Source organism: Gorilla gorilla, chromosome 6 (assembly GCF_029281585.2).
Source record: "Gorilla gorilla gorilla isolate KB3781 chromosome 6, NHGRI_mGorGor1-v2.1_pri, whole genome shotgun sequence".
NCBI lineage: Eukaryota > Metazoa > Chordata > Mammalia > Primates > Hominidae > Gorilla > Gorilla gorilla.
This window is the reverse complement of record NC_073230.2, coordinates 114,831,613-114,854,284: the sequence shown is the minus strand read 5'-3', so window position 1 is coordinate 114,854,284 and position 22,672 is coordinate 114,831,613. Positions and strand designations below refer to the sequence as shown.

Below are 22,672 nucleotides of genomic sequence, written 5' to 3'. Positions count from 1 at the left end.
AGAGCACGTTTCTCATAATGGGGAGCAGGTTGTGGTAGACAGAGGAGACATACTGAGTAGAGCAGCAAGCAGGTGAATGGGAGTTAGGTGAACGGGAGTTAGGTGGGAGGCAGATATTTCTGGCAGCAGGAGTAACATGTCCAATAGCATAAAAGAGCACTATGATCAACCAGTAGACGGACCACCAGAGTCTGAGGCATGCAAGATGAAGCAGGGGGGCGTGAGAAGTGAGGCCTCCCTAGGAAGGGGCAGGTATCCCATGCTGAAGGGCTTTATTTTATTCTGAAGGTGCCAGGAAAACCACTGAAGACTTTTTAAGCCCGAGAGAGATATGATCAAGTTTATTTCAAAATAAGGGCTGTAACTACAATACACAGACTGAATGGGAAGCCACATCTGGAGGCTAGAGGACTTGTGATTCAAGAGTGAGATGACAAGAGTCAAATTATTTTTGACAAGAATGCAAGACCATTCAATGGGAGAAAAACAGTCTTTTAAACAAATAGTGCTAGAAAATCTGAATATCCACATGCAAAATAATGAAGTTGGATCCTTAACTAACAGCATATGCAAAAATTAACTGAAAATGCATCAAAGACTTAAACACAAGAGCTAAAAATGATAAAACTCTTCAAAGAAAACACAGGGCAAAGCTTTACAACATCGGATTTGGCAATGACTTTTTTGGATGTGACACCAAAGACATAGGCAACAAAAATTTTTAAATAGACATGTTAGACATCATGAAAATTCAAAAATTTTGTGCATCAAAAGACACTATTAAGAGTAAAATGGCAACTCACAGAATGGGAGAAAATATTTGCAAATCCTGTATCTCAAGAGGGATTCAAATGCAGAATATATAAAGCCCTAAAACTCAACAACAAAACCACCCAATTAAAAAATGGGCAAAGGACTTGAATAGACATTTCTCCTAAAATATATGCAAATAACCAATAATCACATGAAAAGATGCTCAACATCACTAATCATTAGGGAAACGTAAATCAAAACTACAATGAGATACCACTTCACACCCACTAGGATGGCTACCATCAAAAAGTTGGAAAATAACAAGTGTTGGTGAGGATATGGAGAATTGAAACTCTTGTGCACTGTTGGTGGGAATGTCACATGGTGCAGCCACTGTGGAAACAGTATTATTGTTCCTCAAAAAATTAAAAATAGAATTGCTATATGATCCATTAATCCCACTTTTCAAAGAGCTATTTTTATGTCCACATTTATAGCAGCATTATTCACAATAGCTAAAAAATGGAAGTAACCCAAGCATCCATCAATGAATAATTGGATAAACAAAATGTGATATATACATAAACTAGAATATTATCTAGCCTTAAAAAGGAAGGAAATTCTGACATATGCTATAACATGGATGAACATGTTAAGTGAAATGTTAAGTAACATGTTACAAGATATGTTGTGACATGTTAAGTGAAATAAGCCAGTCACAAAAAGAAAAATACTATATGAACGCACTTATATGAAGTACTTAGAATTAGTCACAATCATAGAGATAGTGGAGTGTTGGTTGCCAGAGGTTGAGGAAGAGGAAACTGGGCAATAACTGTTTAATGGGCACAGAGTTCCAGTTTTATGAGATGAAGAGTTCCAGAGACAGATGATGGTAATAGTTGCACAACATGGTAAATGTATTTAATTCCACTGAACTGTACACTTAAAAATTCTTTGGGAGGCTGAGGCGGGCAGATCACCTGAGGTCAGGAGTTCAAGACCAGCCTGGCCAACATGGTAAAACCCCATCTCTACTAAAAACACAAAAATTAGCTGAGCATTGTGGCACACACACCTGTAATCCCAGCTACTCAGGAGGCTGAGGCAGGAGAATCGCTTGAACCCGGGAGGCAGAGGTTGCAATGAGCCAAGATAGCACCACTGCACTCCAGCCTGGGTGACAGAGTGAGACCCTTTCTGAAAAGAAAAAAAAAAAAATTCTTAAGATGGTAAATTTTATATTATTTATATTTTACCACAATAAAAAAATGGGGGGTCGGGGAAGAGATGACAGTGGCAAGGGTGGTAGAACAATGTAGAGAAATGGGCATTGAGAACTATTAGAGGGAGGTAGGAATGATAGGGCTTGATAATTCAAGTGGCTATGGGGAGACTGAGGGAGCAGTAGGACTCCAGGAGGACACCAGGTTTCTGGTTTGGACAACTGGGTAGTTGGCATCATTTGCTGAGACAGGGAATACAGTTGTCTCATCACAAGCCCCGATGAGGCCTCAGTTCCCCAAGACCATTTCTCACCCTTGACTTACGTCAGCTTCACCTCCTGGATCCTTGGGCTTTCATGGTTTCTACCATAGTGTACATTAATCAAGCTTCAGCCTCCAGCCTTTCTCTGCCCAGTTGGCTGCTCTCTGAAGACACATCTACCTTGATTCCATTCTTGTTCTTTCCCTGCCCCTTGACACCTCCATAGGGTGGATTCTTCAGTTCACCTCACTGACAGCTAGTCAATTCCCTACCCTAATTAGCCAGCCCTATCACCTGTGCAATTAACCAACGCACCCACCTCATCACTGAGGCCTCTATTCACTATCCCTGCTGGCCTTTGCCTTGCCACCACTACAGGCTCCATACATCCCAGCCTGAACCCAGCCCCTTTCTGAGTCACTTTGAAGCCCAGCCAAAATGTAAGTTTGGTATCAATCCACAGCAAAGTTCTTGCACAGACCATAAAAGAAATATTTTCTGAACCCTAAGAAGAAAAGGTGTTGGTTTGTAGGAACTCACATAGGTTTGCCAAGATAAAATTGAATACTTCCTTTTTTGAATAAACTTACTGGATTAATCAGGAAAATGCTGTGGACAGAAAGGCATTTGGCCAAATTTTTCATGCCCTTATAGACAAGACTGAATGATAATACAATCAGGTGTGTTCATATTTGGTTGAAAAACTGTAGCCCAGGAGTATTAATCGATTAATTCCCCTACAAGTGCTCAAAGACTCTGTCCTTGGTCCTACCTTTAACAAAGCTCTTATCAATTATTTGGACAAAGAGAGGCATCACATGTATTAAGATCTGAGAATGACATTGAGCGAGATAATTTAATCGGTGATCAAATTGAAAGAACTGAAAGATCTATATAAGTTGATATAATGGATCACAACCAACAAGAAAAATAATGGAGATAGATATAAAGTCCTTCTAAGACCAAGAAATACATTTGTAAGGATATAAAATGAGTGACATCTGAACAAGTTTATTTAAAGCAAACAAAAAGCGCAGGGTCTAGTTGCTTCAAGGTCAAAAGAAACCTACTCACTGCTCCAAGCCCACAGTGCAGTTGGAGGCTGCAGTCACTGCAGATGGTGTCCAGAGCAAAGGAGGCGAAGGCTCCCCTCTGCTGTGACTATAACTTCCAGCTTGTGGTGGTGGGCTGCAGAGGGCCTTCGCAAATTTGGCAGTGGCAGCCTCTAGAGTAGAATTTTAAACTGGAAGGTTTTACTTTTACATACCTTGATTTAATGCAAATTTAGCATTTGTTATTTTGCATTTAAAAACAAAGAAAGAAAAAATCTGAAGCATAACATGTTAGTTGAAGATGTAGAATTTGGAGTCAGATAGAGTGTTCAAATTTCAATTTAGCTACCTAGCTGTGGGAGCTGGGGCAGGTCATATCACTTCTCCAGCCCTTGGTCTTCCCATCCCAAATACTGGGAAGATAGTGACACCATAAATTTCCCTCAAGAGTTTATCTAAAAGACAGGTCTAAAGCACTTGGCACATAACCAACACTCTCACTCCAACCGTAATCAGAGAAGGACCCTGGACTAAGGGTCTGGAAAAGGGAAGAGAGATCCTGAGAAGGAAACAATAACTGCTTGAGAGGTTGAAGTATTTGAAAGTTTATTATGGGGAAGAATAACTTTTTTTGGTATTGCTCCAACAGGCATAATTGAAATCAACAGGTAGAAATTCTTGTGGTGGAAATGCCTTTCCACTCAGCACAAGGAAGAATGTCTCAACTCAGGCCACTCATAAAAAGTGGTGAGTGTCCCATGGCTGGAGGTTTTACAGTGGAGGTTATAGAACCACCTGCCAGAGATGATACTCAAGGAGGTCTTACCCTGGGAGCCTGGCTAGCTTGGTGTTCTGGAACTGGACTGATCATCAGAAACACAAGGAGAGCTTTTCCAAATATAAGTTCCATGGCCCCAAGCAGTCCTAATGAATCAGAATGGCTGTGGGGGCAAGAATATGGATTTTCTAAAAGTTCACCAAGAGACTCTGATGAAAAGCCAGGCTTGGAAACCACGGGGTTATAACCTTTCTGTTTCCTTGAGTTTAAGAACATACAGCTTGACATATGTTGAGCTGAATTTTGAACAGTAAAGTAGAGTCAACTAGGACCAGGGTTTCTTTGAAGGAAACAGGAAAGGAGAAAGAGTGTGAATAAATGAGTTACCCCATCCCTGCGACAACCCAGGCATGACTAGGGTACAAAGACTCCTTGTCCAGGCAACGATGTGAACCCATGGGGACCCTGCTGCCCTCTGACAAGGAAACTCTAGGATATATGTCAACTTTCTGCAAACCACCAGCATAAATTTTCTTTAAAACCAGTCACAAATAATCTGCCCCCCGGCCCCGCCCCACCCCCGCAATAGAAGCCTATGACCCATTTTGTTTTCATGTAACCTCAGTCTTGGATAAAACAGGAGACAGAGAGAGAGATGTCAAGATGTTACAGCCAAAGAAGGAAACAGAGGAGAGATGCAGCCTTTGTGACTTTTTAATTGGAAAAAGATCTTATTTCAGACAGCAAGACATTTAAGAAAGCCATTAATTGTTTGTTGCTGTCACCAATGAGAAAAAGGTGAACAGGTAGGAAGCAGAGTTCTAAAATTAGCTATCTTTAAAAGTTGAGGAGGAGTCCTTACTTCTAGCAGAGGCAGGTTACTGTATTAAATACTAATAAAGTATCAGTTAACAACGACTTCTCTAGTCCTCTTTACTGGTTAATCTCTTAGTTCTAATAAGATACTGCTTTATTGTCAGGGCACAGTTTCCTAACCTTTGTGCAGAGGACATTTAAGGAATCTAAGAATGCAAATATGCACCAAATAGGTGTAGCCGGATACATTGGTCTCAAGCATACTTTTTAATTGCTGTTTTTGAAATTTATGTAGACATCATTGAAATTAAAATATGTATTTAAAAAGCATTACTGAATTCACAGCACCTTTTCATCGGCACACACTGTCCCAATCAATGGGTACCAAAGTACAAGTAGTATCACCTGGACATGCATGACCCTTTTCCTGCTGGAAAGAGTGAAAGCTAAGCTCAATAGCTTAGGAAGAGCCTATTTGTGTTCTTTTTCCTCCCATGAGCACTACAAATAGCTTTTCCTTAGTTCATATTGAGCTGGCTTTTCAGGAGCAGACAGGAAATCAGATGGGAGTGCAGGGAGAGACTGGGAGAAAAGAGCAATGATTTAGCTGCTCTTCTCGTTGTGTGGGAGAGGTCTACTTCCCACCTATGAAAATCTTCATACATTTTTTTTCCTGCAAACAGAGTCCTCTGGGGCTGCCAACATCAGTGAAATAAAGTGTAATTTAGTTTATCTTGAAAACAAAACAACCCAAAACTCACTGCTATTATCAAAACTGAAGAATTATTGGGAGCAGGGATTCCCTGAATTATTCATTGTTTCAAAAAGCAATTATTGATTTTCTACAATGTGCAAGGTGTGTAAACTGCCCTCAAGCAGTTTACGAAATAGTAGGGATGCCAACAAAAAAGAAATGGGGAAAAAATTTTATGCATGCTCAAAAGTTGGACACAGTAATTTATTAGTTTATATTAAGTTAAATTATGTACAGTCTGTAAACCTTTTTTAAATGATGAAATTCGGTGCTGGCAAGTTGTTGAAAATGTACACCCACACCCTGCTGGTAGCACTGTAAATTGGTACAATCCTTTACCAAAGCAATTTGATACTGCATTCAAGAACCTTAAAATGTTCACACCCCTTGATCCAGTAACTTAAAGGAAATATATTTTAAGAAAATAAGTCAAGGCCGGGTGCGGTGGCTCATGGCTGCAATCCCAGTACTTTGGGAGGCCAAGGTGGGTGGATCACGAGGTCAGGAATTAGAGACCAGCCTGACCAACACGGTGAAACCCCATCTTTACTAAAAATAGAAAAATTAGCTGGGCATGGTGGCAGGCGCCTGTAATCCTAGCTACTCGGGAGGCTGAGATAGGAGAATCGTTTGAACCTGGGAAGCAGAGGTTGCAGTGAGACGAGATTGTGGTATTGCACTCCAGCCTGGGCGTCAGGGCGAGACTCCATCTCAAAAAAAAAAAAAAGAAAAGAAGTCAAAGGAAATTAAAAGTTACATGCAGAAATATTTTTACTATGTACAATTTCTAATATTGAAAACTTAGCAGTCAAAAGGCTTAACAGAGGAATATCAAAATAAATTATAGTAAGGCTATTCAATCAAATACTATGTAGTCATTAAAATGTCAATAATGAACTATAGAAACATAACGAATGCTGAAGATAAAGAAAATGCAGAGTATAAAATTATATCTATGCCTTAACTGTAGTTGAATAAAAATATATTCCTTATATTATCAAAGAGTAAGGACTAACCAGAAACATGGAAAAATCCAAACTATTTTATGATTCAAAATTATAGGTGAGTTTTATCTGTTTTTGTCTTAGAGTATATCTACATCATTATAAAGCTTGGTGCATAAAAAACATCTGAGCATGAGTGCAAAAAGTACTATTATTGGGCTCACTTGTTATCACTAACTCCTGATCCAAACGTAACTCTCCCTGGCTTATGAAGTTATTCTTCAACTTACCTTCAGGTGAAGGGAGAAAACTGAACTTATAGTACGAGATACAGCAGTACCAGGACTTTCATGCAGATAAGACTGTTTCTCCTTTCCGGTCTAGAATGAGATGGAAAGAAAAGAATGATGACTAAACAGGGTCTGACACTGGTAAAGCTGGGAAATTGGCTGCTTCATGTGTGCCTTGCAAAAACCCTCTGAAATGGTGTTCTTCACTTAGGAGAAAACATGCCCACAAGGGTTATGTGGTTTGCCCAAGGACACACAGCTAGTTGGTAATGGAGCCAGTTTTCAAATCCTGGGCAGATCTGATTCTGAAAGCCTCCTCATTCTACTCTACATCCCCTCCCAAGCAAGTATGGGAGAAGATGCAGGCACATTGGTTATGATATGGGTCAAGTCAGTTTGCACCAAAGTCATTAACTCATTTGACCCTTGAGGTTTCAGGCCACTGTTTGAAATACTGATGGTACGTTAGAATCATCCGGGGATGTATTGAAAATTTTTTTGATGCCTGGGCCTTACCTCCAGAGATTTTGATTTAATTGGTCTTGGGCGTAGCTAAGACAAGGATAAGACATAAAACTCTCCAAGGATAGGATGGCTCAATCAGGGCTGAAAACCACTGGTTTAGGCCCTTTGCATTTCCAACCTCTATCCTATAAACCTTTCAACTGGTCCCATAATGGGAGTTAAAACAACACTCCATTCACTCTTTTAATTTTTTATTGTGATAAAATAGGCATTACATAAAACTAACTTTTCTTTTCTTTTTTTTGAGACAGAGTCTCACTTTGTTGCCCAGGCTGGAGTACAGTGACACAATCTCAGCTTACTGCAATCTCTGCCTTCCAGATTCAAGTGATTCTCCTGCCTCAGCCTCCTGAGTAGCTGGGACTACATGCATGTGCCACCACACCCAGCTAATTTTTGTATTTTTAGTAGAGACGGGGTTTCACCATGTTGGCCAGGCTGGTCTTGAACTCCTGAACTCAGGTGATTCCCCTGCCTCAGCCTCCCAAAGTGCTGGGATTACAGGCATGAGCCACCGTGCCCAGCCAAAACTGACCATTTTAAAGTGCACAATTCAGTGGTACTAAGTACATTCACAATGTTGTGCAACCATCACCACTATCTGGTTCCAGAACTTTTTTTTTAATCACAATGGGAAAAACACAGTTAGTCACTCCTCATTCCTCCCCTTCCCCCAGTTCCTGGCAACCATTAATCTGCTTTCTGTCTCTATGAATTTGCGTATTCTGGTCATATGATATAATCACACAATATGTGGCCTTTTGTAGATGGCTTCTTTAGGTAAGGATCGCATTTTTTTTTCCAACCTGAAGCAGAATGGATAGCATAAAGTTTTCAATGTTCATCCAGTTGTAGGTGTATTAAGACTTCATTCCGTTTTATGGGTGAATAATATTCCTTGTATGGATATACCACGATTTGTTTATTCATTCGTCAGCTGATGGACATTTGAGTGGTTTCCACATTTGACTTCCATTCATTCTTCTTTCAAATCTGAGGTTCCTCAGGACACACCTTTACAAAAAGAAGAACTAGAGAGCAAGAGTTTTATAAGTTAACAATGGGACTGTAGAGTGAACCTGCGATTCGAAAGTGGGATCTCCCAACCAGCAGCACCCATATTACTTGGGGACTTGTTACAAACGCAAATCCTTAGGCCCCCCCAAAGACCTACTGAAGGCACAAACTCTGGGGATGGGGCCCAGCACTCTGTGTTTTCATAGCCCTCCAGGTGACTCAGACCCAGGCTGAAGTTTAAGAACCACTGGTGTTGGCCGGTCACGGTGGCTCATGCCTGTAATCCCAGCATTTTGGGAGGTCAAGGCAGGAGGATCACCTGAGGTCGGGAGTTCGAGACCAGCCTGGCCAACATGGTAAAACCCCGTCTCTAATAAAAATACAAAATTAGCCAGGCATGGTGGCACATGCCTATAATCCCAGCTACTTGGGAGGCTGAGGCAGGAGAATCACTTGAACCTGGGAGGTGGAGGTTGTGGTAAGCCGAGATCACACCATTGCACGCCAGCCTGGGCAAAAAGAGAGAAACTCCATCTCAAAAAAAAAAAAAAAAAAAAAAAAAGAACCACTGGTGTAACCAACACTAGCATGGGGCTCCAGCTCAAGGCGCTTCTGTGTGGCTTTCGCTCAGGTTGAGTCCGCCCACACTGCAAACCAAGCACCTCTGGAGCAGAGCAATCTCCAGCCCTGGGCAGCCTCCCTGGTAGTGCAGTCATAATACTCTCATCTGCAGGATCCAGGATGTTAGTGTCACTGAATTCAGCTGGTGCATGAGACAAGGTTGACACGACACCCTCAAGTGATCACAGCTCTCTGTAATAAACAAACACATGTTGTAAGAAAATAGTCTTAATTAGAGAGCTGCATCCTAGCAGTTTACATTGTTGAGTGTCTTACACTCAGAGAACCGCATTCAACTTGTTCACTTCAGAACTGCTACCAGAAGACAACTGGCAGGGTCTCCATCGTCTGGTTTCTGCTTCTCCTTCTGGCCTGGTGAAGATCCTGCTCTTCCCCGCCAGCCTGGATTACTCCTACTCACTCCTCCAAGCCAGTGGGTCACATGTCAGGCCACCTTCCTGCCTCTGCTCAAGTGGTTTCTCCTCCCTGTGACACCCTCCTAGTCTCTCCCCACTCATCACATCCTCCATCCCTCATACTCAATCCACCTTCACCTCTCTCATGAGAGCCCAATGGGGCCATCCCCGCCATCAGCCATCTCCTCTTCTTTGCCTTTATTTTTGGTACCACCATTCTTTGCTTGATCATACTGCTTGGGCATCTCTTGTTTGGGGTCATTTTTGTTATATTGTTATTTGGTCCTTACTTTTTTAGATTTAATTCCTAACTATCAACTATTCTGTAAGCTTCAATACACATATTGTAGCAGTGGGAGAATGCTATTTAAAGCCATGACTGTAGCCACTTTCACATAATAGGACATACATTCTCTTATAGGGAAGAAATAATACCATGAGCCTTGATGGGACTTGTAGGTGAGAAATGCAAGCTCTGGGTATAGCCTGGAAGTAACAAAGAAAAATGAAGAACAAGCTGTGTTGTGTTCCGGTGGGAAGTAACCAGAATTTGGGGACTGCAGGAAGCTGTTAGTTGAGTAGACAGCCACTTCTGGAGAAGAGCAAAGCCCAAGAAGGTAATGGCAAGGCAAGGCCTTAAGGGGACATGGCAAGTGGTTTGGCTAAAGGGCAGAACACTAGGCCTTCTGCGATTACCCCTATGATGCTGTGCTCCAATTCCTTGGCATTCAGCCAAATGCAGCCTAAGGCAGAAAGGATAGAGAAACTGGGGCCCTGTACAGCAGGGTGACACGTCAGGGAAAGGGCGGTCACTGCCAGGATGCTGACAACCCTGGACCAGGAGTCTGTGAGTCCTCAGAGACAGTCTCAGGACATCTTGAGGAGGACTCGGCTTTCACAGAAGAGGAGTGGGACTCTGCTCGTTAATCCTGGTACACAAGAAGAGGAGCCCAGAAGACTGGATGGCTTAGAGTCCTGCTGTGTCAGAATTATAAGTATGCAATGTCTACCATGCAGAAATAGCACAATACTGTATTTGCCTTACTGGAAAATTCTGCTGGGATGGTGATTATGGGGTGGAGAAGACTTTGGAAGTGTTTTTTGTCTGACAGTTTGGGGGTCCAATATACTAGGCAAAAATCACAATAAAAGAGATGTGCACTAAGTATCCTATGGGTACTATATACATACATCTATATATATACACACACATATATACACATATATATACACATACATATATACACATATATATACATAGGATATATACATAGGATACATATATACACATATATTTGTATCTATATAGGATACATATATACATATATATGTATATATATAGGATACATAGATACATATATATGTATATATAGGATACATAGATACATATATATGTATATGTATAGGATACATAGATACATATATACATATATACCTACATATATATACGTACATATATACATGTGTATATATATACACTTATATATGTGTATATGTATAGTTATATATGTGTATATAAGTGTATATATATATATACACTTATATATGTGTATACATATATATATACACACATATAAAATTATTTTTTGTTTTTGAGACGGAGTCTTGCTCTGTTGCCCAGGCTGGAGTGTGGTGGTGCGATTTCGGCTCACTGCAACCTCCGCCTCCCGGGTTCAAGCGATTCTCCTGCCTCAGCCTCCCGAGTAGCTGGGACTACAGGCACCCACCGCCACACCCAGTTAATTTTTGTATTTTTAGCAGAGATGGGGTTTTGCCATGCTGACCAGGCTGGTCTCGAACTCCTGGCCTCAAGTGATCTGCCCACCTCGGCCTCCCAAAGTGCTGGGATTACAGGTGTGAACCACTGCCCCTGGCCCTATTCATTATTTTTTAAAATATAGCCAGAACAGAAACTTAACTGCCTTAAAGAATTTTTCCGATTAAAATTATGGCAGCCCTGATACATGAACTGTGGGTTCTCAATCATCCATTTGTCTGTGCACTGGAGTGGACTGGAGCTTACTTTCTAGGTGCACTTTGGCCTTGCTTCCCTATTTGCCTACCCCCTTTTCTGAACCCAGCTCATGGATCACCTTCAGTTCAAGCCAGAGCCCATACTGGGACCCTGAGCGGAAGTCTGTCGATCCTATCCCATCTCGGCCCACGGGTAAAGCATACGGCTCCACAGTAACTAGCCCTCCAGAATGTTGGCCCCTCAGGAACTCATCAGGATTCACACATTTCCTTAAACTCACTGCTGCCCAAGATTTGTCAAAGGCTCAGCTGTCAAGGACAGCCTTTATGAAGGACTATCACAGGGATATTTGGTCCTAATCAGTTACCAGAGAGGGCAGTGGCACAGGCTCCAGAGCCAGCCTGCCTGCCTGCCTGACTGCCTGGGTTTGAACGCTGCTTAGGGATCATGAGCTCAGTGACCTTGGGAAACTTTCTTAGCTTTTCTGGGCCTCAGTTTACTCATCTGTAAAATGGGGATGACCATATTACAATCTCATATGGGTGTTGTAAGACTTAAGCGAGGTGATCCATGCAGAGGGCTCAGAGCTCTCACTGGCCCTCCTGACGCTCAGTAAGCACTCGCTGTTGTTGCCCCTGGTTAAATCACAGCCCCTGCAAGCACTGTGCCTGGACTCTATGATGCTGGCTCTCAGGAATGGTTTCTATTGGCTGATGCTGTGGCTTGTTGCCATTAGCCTCTATTAAAGGGAAGCCGGTGGCACTTATCACTGGGTTTATTCTGAGGAAGTTGTTGAGAACAGTTTATAACGTTGCACAGTGCCCTTCTCAGAAGGCCTCTAAAGAGCTCCTTCTGAGCGGTTGCCTCTCCTGAGCCCACTGTTTTCCTCTTGTGAACATCGTGAATGATTTAATAATCAGGTTTCTCTCATCACACTGGCCCTGACAAAGTGAGTATGACTTCATAGTAGGTATTTTTGTATGGACCTCATTCTTGGCTCTATTTTATTACCTCACCCCTTGATTTCTTTCCGTTAAATAATTCTATGCCTTGTAATAATAATAATTATCCACTGAGCACCTCTGTGGTCCAGGCTAGTGCTAGAACTTTACGTGAACTGGTATTAATGTCTACCCTAATTCTACTGGGAAGACATCATTCCCACATTAGAGGCAGAAAAATCCGGTGCCAGAAAGATGCTGGCACTTGTCCATGGTTCCTGGGAAGGAGAGAAGGAGAGCTGGGATTGCAGCCACACTGTCACACACACACCTAACTGAGGAACTCTTCCAGTATGTGAAGCATTTCTGTATCCTGTCATAAAAGCTTTGGGGAGCAAGGCAAGATACAAATAAATAAATTACACTTTAAATGATGTCTTCCCTGGCTAGTTCTCTTACTTAACAGGTGGGACTATGGTTGTGGTATTGATGCTCCAAGCCCCCAGAGGGTCCCAGGACACCATGACCAATGACCCTGGGGTAAAATGAGGAAGAGCACAGGAAGCAGTAAAAGCACACATGAATTCTGCTCCTGGTGCCAGAAACATGATTTTGTTGATCACAGGGCTGCCGCCTTCTGTCCCCCAAACACTGGCCTCCCTTACTCCCCTCCAAGGCCCCAGAAGCAGTATCAGGACTGATGGGGTTTAGGGAGCACCTCAAGCACAGCTCTGCACCCTGCACCATGCCACTAGTTACTCCAGATGGGTTATGTCATCCCATGTGGTCCTCAGGGTACTTCCTATGTGAAGTGCTGGATGTGGAGATGTCTCCGCATTTCCCTGGAGGAGGTAGCAAAGAAGACCCAGGCTCTGGAGCCTCCTGCCTACACTGGAATCCAGGATTCCTTCCTCTCTCCCTGCCTCAGTCTCCTTTTTATAAGAATATTAATACTAAAACCCCCTCCTAGGAAGATGGTAGAATGTACCAGTTAAGAGCACAGAGCGAGACTCTGTCTCAAAACAAAAACAAAAACAAAAAAAAAAAAAAAAAAAGAAAAAGAGCACAGAGCCATATGATCAGTTTGAATCCAGGCTCTGACACTAGCTGAATATAACCCTGAGCAAGTGATTTAAACTTTCTGAGCCCACATTTAACCTTTCTGTAAAATGTAGGTAACGGTAATTACTACTTCAGAGGAGTATGAAAGAATAAAATTGGTTGAGGTATACAAAATAATTTAAACTACGCCTGGCACATAGTAGGCACCGTTTTATGTGTTGGCTGTTACTGTTATTATACATGCAAATGCTTCTAGTGACCGTCAATTGATGTTAGCTATTATCTCACCCCACAGTTATGAACACAACTGCAAGCAGCGCCCTGGAAAATCTTGGTCTTGTCCAGCATATGCAAAGGGCAGGAATTCCGTGAGGAGCTCTTTGCATGAGAAACTGAATGCAAATCCTCCCAGCCCTTCCATCCTTGCCGAAGCAAGAAGGGAGGAAGACAGTGAGTACAAACCATCTTAGACGCAGTTGAGCTGTGTTTCTCAGCTCCTTAAGACAAAGAGGGCTTCATCCTTTGAATTTCAAATAAAATAAATTCCCAAGCTTAACTCTAAGCTGCATGTAGACAAATTAGCTCTAACGCCTAATCACTGAGGATGTGTTTCTTAAGTGAATTCACATGAACAAATAGGAAACATTCTTCTTCCTTTTCTAAGTAACTCAGCCTGGGAACAAGAGCTTGACAGAAGCGGGGATGAGCCTGTGTGTGCACATGGAGCCTGGAGCTCCCAGGGAGAGGCCAACGCTCCCCTTCCCCTCTGCCCACTCTTTATAGCTGCTTTTCTGCTCTTTGCCCTCCTGAATCATTTTCTCTTACTGTCATATTTTCAGACACTGAAAAAACTACCTTGGCAAATTCGAGATGAAGTCAGAAATAGACTCAAAGGCGCTTATTATGAAGCATTTCTAAAGGGAGAAAAACAAATTACAGAAGCAGAAGCTGCGGTTGAGCAAGAAGAGATTTGGAGGTTTCAGGTAAAGAAACAAGCATGATAGATAAAAACACAAATAGGAGACAGGACCCATGAATCACAAAGTATTACATTTATTAACCTTCATTAAATGTTCACTGCATCAAGCATGCATGCATCTTATTTAATCTCTGGAGGAAAAAGGGTAGCTACAATTATCTTTTTATCTTTTTATAGATGGGGAAACTAAAGTATATAAAGGTTTAGGGATTTCCTGGCTTATGACTGTGCCCCTTGTGAATCAGGAAAGACTGGAGAAGATTCAGAAAAGATCCAAAAAAATAAAGAAGGGATCTAAAACCCAAGATTTTTGGCCAGGCATGGTAGCTCACAGTGGTAATTCCAGCACTTCGGGAGGCCGAGACAGGCAGATCACCTGAGGTCAGGAGTTTGAGACCAGCCATGGCCAACATGGTGAAACCTGTCTCTACAAAAAAAAAGAGAAAAATTAGCCAGGTGTGGTGGTGCACGCCTGTAGTCCCAGCTACTCAGGAGGCTGAGGCAGGACAGTCACTTGAATGTGGGAGATGGAGGTTGCAATGGGCTAAGATAGCACCACTGCACTCTAGCCTGGGTGACAGAGTAAGACTCCATCTCAAAAATAAATAAATACAATAAAATTCAAGACTTTTATGAAGAGTTCTGTTAAAAGTCCTAGAATTGTTTAGCACAGTGCAAAAGGAACTGAGGATGGGAGGGGGAACAAAAGACTTTATTTCCTAGTCTCCCTGGCAACTACCCCATGTGCCAGCCAATAAGCTGTAAGCAAAGGATTGTGTGGCACTTCCAATGAGCCTCCTTAAAAGAGAAGAGGCAAGCCTTTCTTCTGCCCCTTCCTCCTGCCTAGAATGCAGATGTAATGGCTGGAACTCTAGCAGTCATTTTGGAACTTGAGGTGAACTTGAGAAAAGGAGCCATACCTTAGGACGTGGAGCATCAAGTTAAATGTCTGGGTCCATGACATAGTGGAGCCACATACCATCCCTGGACTGCCTATCTCTGGATTTCTTTTATATGGAGGAGAAATACACTTCTATCTTGTCATAGCCACTACTACAGCATACAGAGTAAACTTAATCCTAACAGGTGGACCCAGGCTTCTTCTGACAAGCATTTTGCAACAACAAAGGAAGCCAGACTTGGAATAAAGCTGATACCACAGTAGCAGAGCAGAAACAAAAAACCCAGGTATTTCCATACATCGTGAAGCTGCTGGGTCAAGCTTCTCCTGAAGCTGACATTTTCATGAGACTTTCCAGTTACATGAACCAATAAATTCACTTTATTTTTTAAGCTAGTTTGAGTTGGCAGTTTTGCTACTTACAACTGAAAGCATCATAGTTGACATGGCATTTCATTTCCAATGAAAGCAGTATAAACAAAAGTATATTTAAGTGCATTTGGGCTTTCCTTAGAGTGGAGTCATTAAATGCATACATTAGGTCTGAATGATTTTTTAAAATTATAATTATGCACCACATAACGTTTCAATCAGTGATAGGCCACAAAGACAACAGTGGTCCCATAAGATTATAATACCATATTTTTACTGTAACATTTCTATGTTTACATGTTTAGATACATCAATATTTAACATTGTGTTACAGTTGCTACAGTATTCAGTACAGTAATATGCTGTACAGATTTGTATCCTAGGTGGGTAGTAGGCATCTAGGTTCGTGTAGGTACACTCTATGATGTTTGCGCAGTGATGGAATCACCTAATGACACATTTCTCAGAACATATCTCCATTGTTAAGTGACATTACTGTACTTAAAATTTATTGAGTCCCTAGTATGTGCCAGGTATTTGACACAAATTATCACTCATCTAGGCAACAGTACTGAATGGCAGAAATTGTTATTCCCATTTTACAAATGAAGAAACTGAGGCTCAGGGGTTTACATAAGTTGCCCAAGGTGATATAACTAGTAAGGACACAGCTAGGAGTAAAACCCAGGCCTGCAGAGGTCCTATAGACATAATCTTTGCATTACACAGAGCCCTGGCCACAGCTACCTCCTAGTCCTAATGTTGTGCAAGTCTTGCTTTTTAAGCTCTGTTTTTGTTTTGGTTTTTGTTTGTTTTTTGGGTTTTTTTTAGACAGAGTCTTGCTCTATTGCCCAGGCTGGAGTGCAGTGGCATGATCTCAGCTCACTGCAACCTCCACCACCCAGGTTCAAGTGACTCTCGTGCCTCAGCCTCCCAGGTAGCCGGGATTACAGGTGCACACCACCATGCCTGGCTAATTTTTGTATTTTTAGTAGAGACAGGTTTCACCATGTTGGTCAGGCTGGTCTTAAACTCCTGACTTCAAGTGATCCACCTGCCTCAGACTCCCAAAGTGCTGCCATTACAGGTGTGAGCCACTGTGCCTGCTTGTTTCGGGTTTTTGTTTTGTTTTGTTTTTTGCATTTTTTTGTAGAGATGGGGTCTCGCTACATTGCCCAGGCTGGTCTCAAGCCCCTCCCACTTCAGCCTCTCAAAGTGCTGGGATTACAGGTGGGAGCCACTGCGTCCAGCCTTAAGCTTTGCTTTTGGAAACCTTGCAGCTTGGCCAGTTTGGAAGAACATTTATATCAGTCTCACCAAAAAAATGGACCTGCAGTTGGGTGACTCAGCATATGTTCATGGTCAGGGACACAAATGTCCCCTCTTTCTTGCCCACACTTGCTCTCTCTCAGAGCTCTTTGGCTGTCTCTGAGGAATGGCTCATTTGGGTACCTTGACTATTTCTTCCTCTTTGAGATGGTACATACCGTCGAGGACACATATATTAGATAATGGATCCGGCCCATGTTCGTCTTAACAAATTATACTGTCTCACTAGTGTTTGTTCTTCTACTGCTGGGCTAAGTGTTTGAATTTCACTTTCATTTAAGATTTAAGGCTGGACGTTATACTCCAAAATCATTCCTGGCCTTTATTGATTAGCACTGATATAGTGCATCCAAACTGAAGATATATGACACCCAAGTCACACTGGGTTTTCAGGCCCTGTTTTTCATCTATGAATAAGCACACTGAAAGAGTTTTGTTTAATATTATTGAAGTTGAAGCATGTCATGTTCATTTACTGATACGTAATTCATTATAAGCAAATGCTGACTCTAAACGTGAAGTCACATGAGGTGTACTCCCTGTGATTCTGTGCTATTTAGAAATGATCCCTTCTGTGGCCAGGTATGGTGGCTCATGCCTGTAATCCCAGCATTTTGGGAGGCCAAGGTGGGTGGATCGCAAGATCAGGAAATCAAGACCATCCTGGCTAACACGGTGAAATCCCATCTCTACTACAAAATACAAAAAATTAGCTGGGCGTGGTGGCGGGCACCTGTAGTCCCAGCTACTTGGGAGGCTGAGGCAGGAGAATGGTGTGAACCCAGGAGGCGGAGCTTGCAGTGAGCCAAGATCATGCCACTGCACTCCAGCCTGGAGACTCCATCTCAAAAAAAAAAAAAAAAAAAAAAAGAAGGAAAAGAAAAAAGAAATGATCCCTTCTACTAAGTATTTTTGAATATTTCAAAATACAAAAAATTAACCCCAGATAAAATAAAAATGTTTGCTCTTTACCAAATTGCCATATTCCATCTTATTTGGAAAAGTCATCAATACTTCACAATCATCAATGCCAGATGCCAGTGAAAGTGGTGTGGATGGGGTATATAAATAGCAGTCATTAATATTTCTTAGAATGCTAATGACATTTTGTCTTCCCAGATAAGTCAGAGTCTGAATACATAAGTCACCAAAGCACAGTTTGTCATAGAATTCTGACATAAAACACTATCCAAGCAAGTTTCCCAAATAAACAAATTATCTGGAGTGTTTACTACTCCCACGATCCACTTAAGAGCTTCATGAGTAGCCAATAGGAAACAGCAATGGGGATCTTTCTGCACCCAGGAAATAGGTATTTGCCAATAAGAATGAGAGCAACTTGAAAGGGAGAAATTCTGTGCTAAATATAATTTCTATGCCCATAAAACATCTAACAGAGCACTGTCAGAGGAGTGTATATTCGAGAGAATGAGAAGACAAGCTGCAGACTGGGAGAAAATATTTACAAAAGACATCTGATGAAGAACTTTTACCTAACATATACAGAGAACTCTTAAAAACTCAACAATAAGAATACGAACAACCCAGTTGAAAAACTGGCAAAAGATCTGAATAGACACCTCATAAAAAAAGACACAGTTCATTATCACCTAATTCCGCTCCTGGTGCTTTCAGGGGTGAAGACTCTGTGTGAGTTCCTTGGTTATACAGAGTCTTTGTATGGTGGCTTTCTCAGCTGCTGGTTGTAGCAGCAATGTGCTCACTGTCTCCTGTGGGGTCAGAATGGCAGAGGTCTTTCAAAGCTTATCTTGTTCTCCAGTGGTATGCACTTTTTAATTTTTTCCCTAGCACTTTATTTACTGGGTTGAACAGGTTGAGCTTCCAGCCAGAAGGGGAGGTGTCCACAGGTAAAAACCGATTGTGGTGGCCGGGCACAATGGCTCACGCCTGTAATCCCAGCACTTTGGGAGGCTGAGATATGCAGATTGCTTGAGCTCAGAAGTTCGAGACCAACCTAGGCAACGTGGTGAAACCCTGTCTCTACCAAAAGTACAAAAATTAGCCAGGCATGGTGGTACAGACCTGTAATCCCAGCTACTTGGGAGGCAGAGGTTGCAGTGAGCTGAGACTGCACCACTGCACTCCAGCCTGGGTGACAGAGTGAGGCCCTGTCTCAAAAAAAAAAAAAAAAAAAATTGGTGGCTAAAGCAAAGTGGGTAAATGCAATACCCAATGATGGGTAGAGGTCCCAGCCCTAATAGAGGCAGCTGAGGGAGCTCTCAGTGAAATGCACTGAGGTCTTCTCAGAAGGAAGGGAGGGACACCTCAGCTCCCCTGAAAGTGATCCACCTCCTAGTCACACTCCTGACCCAGTGTCCCAGCTATTCAGATCAGACAGACACCTCTTTTCATCTGCAGGAAGGCTGATGTTCCATGTTGAGATGGATTGTGACTCTACCCCTCACGCAAGCCTGCACCTGGAGGGCACGCTGCCTGTGGAGAGGCAGCCCCACTGAAGTGTTCAGGAAAGGCTATCCACAGGTGCACCCCATGGAACACTACTCAGCCATAAAAAAGAATAAAATAATGTCTTTTGCAGCAACTTGGATGCAGCTGGAGGCCATTTATTCTAAGTGAAGTAACTCAGAAATGGAAAGCCAAATACCATATGTTCTCACTTATAATTAGGGGCTAAGCTATGGCTATGCAAAGGTATACACAGTGGTGTAATGAACTCTGGAGACTCAGAAGGAGGTAAGGGGGAGGCGGGAGAGCAATGAAAAACTACACATTGGGTACACTACTTGGGTGACAGGTACAATAAAATCTCAGATTTCACCACTATACAATTCATCCATTTAACCAAAAACCAACTGAACCCCAAAAACTATTGAAATAAAAAATACATATTTATATAGCTATATATAGATATATAGCTAGCAAAAAAGCATATAAAAATGCTCCATAGCATATGTCATTAGGGAAATGCAAATTAAAACAATGAGATACCCCTACACACCTATTAGAAAAGCCAAAATCCAAAACACCAGCAATGGCAAATGCTGGTAAGGATGTGGAGCAACAGGAAGTCTCACTGACTGCTGTGCAGATGCAAAATGGCACAGTCACTTTGGAAGACAGATTGGCAATTTGTCACAAAAATAAATAGATTCTTACCATACGATCCAGCAAGCATGCTCCTTGGTGTTTACCCAAAAGAGTTGAAAACTTATGTCCGTACAAAAACCTGGACGTGGATGTTTATAGCAGCTTTATTCATAACTGCCAAAACTTGGAAGCAACCAAGACATCCTTCAGTAGGTGAACAGATAAGTAAACTGCCGTACATCCAGACAATGGAATATTATTCAGCTCTAAAAAGAAATGAGCTGTCTCAAGCTACAGAAAGACATTGAGGAAACTTAAGTGTATATTGCTAAGTGAAAAAGCCAATTGAAAAAGACTACATACTGTTAATTTCAACTTTGCAACATTTTGGAAACGGCAAAACCATGGAGAAGGTAAAACAAAACAAAAAAAAAGGTTGCCAGGGATTAGAACGGTGGGAGGAATGCCTAGGTGGAACACAAACTATTTGTAGGGCAGTAAACTACTCTGTATGATACTATAATGGTGGATACATGTCATTAAAAATGTGTCCAAACCCACTGAATGTACAACACCAAGAGTGAACCCTAATATAAATGGTGGACTTTGGGGGATAATGAGGTGTCAGTGTTGCTTCATCAACTCTAACAAATGTACCACTTCTGGTAGGGGATGTTGTTAGCTGGGAGTCTATGCAAGTGGGTGGGTATATGAGAAATCTCTGTACTATCTGCTCAGTTTTGCTGTGAACCTAAATCTGCTCTAAAATACAAAGTCTATTTTTAAAAGCATATGTTCAATAAACTCAATTAATATATTTAATGAACTACTTGTATGTGAAATGATAACTTAAGTTGCACATATGGCAATTTCAAAGCCTCTACACATTTGGTTAAAATGGTTATTATCCAAAGACCTTAAAAACAACTATATGCAACTCAGCTCTACTATTCTGCCCATGGAAAAATGCCACCCCCGGGTCAAACAACCAACCACAACCAAATTAATTTTGCCAAGTAATGGCAAAGGCTCAATCAGCACCAACTCCAACTAGAAATGCCACCTTATGCCTCCATTGTCCTGGAAGGTGGTCTCAGGCTCTGAAAAGCAGAAAGTAATGTGTCTCCACTGAATGCAGTCACAGAAATAGACCAAAGAAGTTTCTGTAATCCTGGAAACAAAGCTAGACATATCATTTCAGTATAAAGGGCAGATTCTGAACAGCCCAAACACTATCAAACACCATTATCAATGCCACACCTATAGAGTTCACAAGACACACACCATTTGTGGGAGGTGTAGCAGGAAAGTCCTTATGAAAAGATCAGTGCCTCTCATCTGAAATTAAAGACATAAATGTGGGAGAACACCTTATGCAAACGATTTCTCTTCTAGAGATTAGAAAGGCATTTTCTTGCTGGTCAGAAAGATGCTACACAACTACCGTCAGCTAAAAGACTTAAAAAAAAAAAAAACCACATAGGGAAAATAATTTTACCATGCCTCAAGAGTTCTGAGAAGTTCATGAACATCAAAATAAAAAGTGTACATAGTTTATGCATCAGGGTATGCATTGGAGTTTGGAAGTTCAAATTAAAAAATAAAATAAAAAGCATACAGTCCAGCTCCCAATCTGAAGCTCTACCAAGATCTAAACTTTTAATCTTGGGTTCTTTGAAGGACCTTGAAAGGCATTTAGTCCAACCTGCTACCCAACGCAAAAATCTCTTCTAAAACATATTTGATAGTCATGCTGCTTAGAGAGAATTTGCTATTTTCTAAAACTCCCCATTCCAATGTTGGATTGGCCTGTTGGCATGTTTTTGCTTACTGTTAGCAAAATGTCCTTCCATCTAACTCCTAAACCCTGGGCCACACCCTTGCTTCTAGAACTAGAGACTAAGAATGATCCTTCTTCCTGGCTCTAGCATTTACCAGCTGCGTGACCTTCAGCAAGTTACTGAACTCCCCCGTGCCTCAGCTGTATCTACTGAAAGGGAGATAACAGTACCTATCTCCTAGGGTTGAGGTAAGAATGAAATATTAGCACAGTGCCTGGCTTCTGTTGAGCACCCAATAATTATTAGCTAGTATTATCATTAGCTATTGTATACAACAACCCTTCTGATGACTATGAAATGGCAACTTCTTTATTAGGCTTGCAAGGAATACACATTCTCAGACTACCTTAAATCAGTGATTGTCACTCTTTCTGTGGAATGCTAGAATTTGGGGTTACACACTTGAAGGCTTAAAATGGTATCCACAATTGTCCTGGGATTCCTCTGGTCCCCATCCACATGACTGCTATTTGAGTGTGTCTTTACTTCCCTAATAGCTTCTGTCTTTGAAACCCAGGTCTTTTTTCTTTGGCACTACATTGCCATCAGGTTCCACCTCTGCTGCCTGAACTCTGACCTGCAGCAGGCTAGACTCTGACTCTATCCCACATCATGCGGTGCTCAATTAGCAATCTAGCTTTCTAGAACTGTATAATAACAGAAATGCTCCCCCAAAAAATCTTATACATTGCAGCTCACTTGGGAAGCATTTAAGGCAATAAAATAAACCATCACATATCCATTGAAAA

At 41.8% G+C, this 22,672-nt stretch overlaps 1 long non-coding RNA gene across 2 annotated transcripts in view; it reads right to left on the bottom strand.

Annotated features, from left to right (window-relative positions):
- The window catches only part of LOC109027764 (uncharacterized), a 45,523-nt gene that overhangs the window by 3,838 nt on the left and 19,013 nt on the right, over positions 1–22,672 (bottom strand). For both annotated transcript variants that reach the window (XR_002006823.3, XR_010134727.1), the window contains 3 exons: positions 8,207–22,672; positions 6,876–6,965; positions 1,832–6,351 (listed from right to left, as the gene is read on the bottom strand). The exon at positions 8,207–22,672 is cut by the window's right edge. This is a non-coding gene — a long non-coding RNA (uncharacterized lncRNA). The remainder of the gene's footprint in view (positions 1–1,831; positions 6,352–6,875; positions 6,966–8,206) is intronic.